Source organism: Apodemus sylvaticus, chromosome X (genome assembly GCF_947179515.1).
Source record: "Apodemus sylvaticus chromosome X, mApoSyl1.1, whole genome shotgun sequence".
NCBI classification, from domain to species: domain Eukaryota; kingdom Metazoa; phylum Chordata; class Mammalia; order Rodentia; family Muridae; genus Apodemus; species Apodemus sylvaticus.
The window spans coordinates 86175989-86179286 of NC_067495.1; the positions used below are offsets into that span (position 1 = coordinate 86175989).

Below are 3298 nucleotides of genomic sequence, written 5' to 3' on the forward strand. Positions count from 1 at the left end.
TACTTCTCCTCTCTTTGATATCCAACAAGGCTATCCTTTGCTACATATGCAGCTGGAGCCATGGGTCCCTCCATATGTACTCTTTGGATGGTGATTAAGTCCCTGGGAGCTCTGAGGGTACTAATACTGGGTCATATTCTTGTTCCTCCTATGGGCTTGCAAACCCCTTCAGCTCCTTGGCTCCTTTCTCTAGCTTTTCAATTGGGGATCCTGTGCTCAGTCCATCAGTTGCCTGTGAGTGTCCCCCTCTGTATTTGTCAGAAAACTGGCAGAGTCTCTCAGGAGACGGCTATATCAGGTTCCTGCCAGCAAGCACTTGTTGAAGTTCACAATAGTGTCTGGGTTTGGTGACTGTACATGGGATGGAGCCCCAGGTGGCACAGTCTCTGGATGACGTTTCCTTCAGTCTCTGTTTTACACTTTGTCTCTGTATCTCCTCCCATGGGTATTTTGTTCTCCCTTCTAAGGGCAGAAGTATCAACATTCTGGTCTTCCTTTTTCTTGAGCTTCATGTGGTCTGTGAATTGTATATTGGGTACAATTGTACCTCTGAGCTTCTGAGTTACCAATAATTCAGATGTTCATAAGTCAGAGCACTGAACTTAGATATTGCCTCTCTCCTCTCAGTCATCTACTAATGTACATGTGACACAGCAGCCACACCTGCAGTGCATGTAGGGTCAGGGGAGAAAGGTTTTGTTTTTGGTTTGGTTTGGTTTGGTTGCTTTGTTTTGTTTCAGTTTGTTTGTTTTGGTTTGGTTTGTTTGTTCAGAGAATGGAATGTTTTCCCTCTTAAGAGTAATTAGCCTAGAAACTTTGAATACCCAGGACATAATCCACAAATTAAATGATGTCCAAAAAGAATGGAAGAGTTTCCCCTGGTTCTGGAAAGACTCAGTGCAAGAGTATAGGGGAATACCAGAACAGGGAAGTGGGAAGGTGTGGATGGATGAATAGGGGGACGGAAGAGAGCTTATGGGACTTGTGGAGAGTGGGGACCCAGAAAAGGGGAAATCATTTGCAATGTAAATAAAAAAAATTAAAAAAAATAATATAAAAAAAGAGTAAATTCTTAAGCATATTCTTCACATTCACCACATATGCCAAACGATTGGGAATGGTTAGAACATAGTTTGGTATCTTCAAAAAGGCCAACCAGATAGGCCTTAATTTCCTCCTTAAAAGCAACAATAGCTGAACTCTGGAAGAATAGATCTGTTTTGAAATCCTAAGCAATTTCTCACAGTCTCACAGCAGATGCTGTAAGAAGAGCTTGAGAATCAGAAGACTTCTGATAGCATCTGATTTCACAGTTCTAGGGCTGTAATGATGAGGTTTCTTCACTGCTCCAGTAGAAGATACACTCTTGCTAGCCTGTTGTTTCCTATGTACTTTACCACCAGTGGATTTGCAGGCAATCTGCTTTGTAAGAGCCATGCTATGGGAATTTCCTTATATCCCTGGAGTTAGAGAGCTTGGTATACAGTGGAAGCTCTAAACACAACTTAAAGATGACTGATTCTGTGGCTATCCCTTAAAATATATGTTTTCTTTTTTAAATCATGTGTTTAAATTGAACTTCCTCAGTTGTTGTGTTCCTGGATCTGGAAACTTACCTTCATTCAGAGTTTGTAGTCCTTTTAATTTTAAAATTACATTTGATATTTATTTGCAAAGTATAATAATTATAAATGCAGCCAATGATAAAAGTGCAGAGGGCTAGATAGCTTCAGAAATTGTGGAAGTAACTAAGGTGGACTGGAGTGCAGAGAAAGAATGATTTCCTACGGGTAAGAGTGGGAAAAATGTGAAGAAGCAGATGAAAGATCTAAAAGGACAACACAATTGTTTTTCTCCTCACCATCTGCCTCAAACCTTTTGTTATATTAGATATTGTGTCAAATAATGTTAACTATTTCCCATGCAATAAATTTTGACTTTATTCACTATTCTGCCTTTACTCCTGAGGAAAAACTGTTCAGGTCCTATTTAATAGCTAGAATTCTTACAGTTAGGCAGAAGTGGACATTCTAGAAGTGACTAATCTGGGCTCCGCCAGTGGACTATAGATCCTGGCGCAGAATCACCTCCAGAAAGAAGGCTAGGTCAAAGTGGAGAGTGCAAAAGAGTAGGCACAAGGAAATGTCCAAAATGAAAGGGCCTGTACCTAGCAGCGACTGTGGTCTAGGAAGCAGATTTGGGTAACAAGGCCAACAGTGTTCTTAAGATAGCACTAAATACAACAGTAAAGAAAGCTTCTAGGGGAGTGTAGGTTAGCTGGTAGAGGGCTTGCCTTACATATATGGAGCCTGAGAGTGGTCCCCAGGATTCATAAAACAGGCCTGGTAGAACATGACTATTGAAAGGAAAAGTACCAGCTCAAGACCCTCAAGACGAAGTTCTCAGCACAGAGGAGAATTATTTGTCACCTGTTGGTAGAGGCAGGGAATAAGAGACAAGGATAGGAAACAGACAAGAGAGAAGAGGAAGGGAACAAGAGAGAGGAAGAAAGGGAGGATTTTTCATGAAGAAGGAGGGGGCAGGGGAACTTGAGAAAGTACTGCCTCTGGATAAAAAGGAGACAGACATAGCCCGTAAGAAAATGGTGTTTTATAAAGATAAAATGGGAAATCCCATGTTAGGATGAGGTGTTTTATTTTAATTGGGAATGTTAATTAGGTGAGCTGTAGGAGGGTTTTGATTGTTAGATGTCAATACTTTGATAGCTGGACCTTATTAGATAGACTCAAGGAGGCTAAAGTAGCCAAAGAAGGAAATGGATCTTGGTGGTTAGCTTTAGGAATGTTATCTAAGCAATTTTAGCAAGGTGGAGGGAATAAGGAGGACAAGGCCAGACAGAGTCCTGCTCACCAGGTTCAAGCTGCCCTCAATCCTCCACTTTTAATCTCTAATTTCTGTACCTGAACTGAAATGGAGACAAGACACTCAGAAATTCAAGGTTATTCCTCAGATGTACATAGTTCCAGGCCAGGCCAACCTGGATATATATATATATATATATATATATATATATATATATATATATATATATATATATATATATATATAGAGAGAGAGAGAGAGAGAGAGAGAGAGAGAGTCTATTTAGGGTACGAAAGGGTACAAATAATATTGGTTTTTTTTTTATAATGTATTGTCTTAGAGTGTATACTTTTAACCAGAATTGAAATAGCAATTTAGAAAACATCCTATGAACAACAAATATTATGGATCTGTTCAAGTAATGTACCTTATTGCTTAAAATAGTAAAATCATACTTGTTGCTTGGTCTGCATCA

The 3298-nt window shown here is 39.7% G+C and overlaps 1 non-coding gene across 1 annotated transcript; it reads right to left on the reverse strand.

Moving 5' to 3' along the window:
* Positions 1-554: 554 nt before the first annotated feature.
* LOC127675930 (small nucleolar RNA SNORA17) lies at positions 555-685 on the reverse strand. Its single transcript, XR_007975606.1, has one exon. It is a non-coding gene; the product is annotated as a small nucleolar RNA SNORA17 (small nucleolar RNA).
* Between the last annotated feature and the right edge of the window lie 2613 nt (positions 686-3298).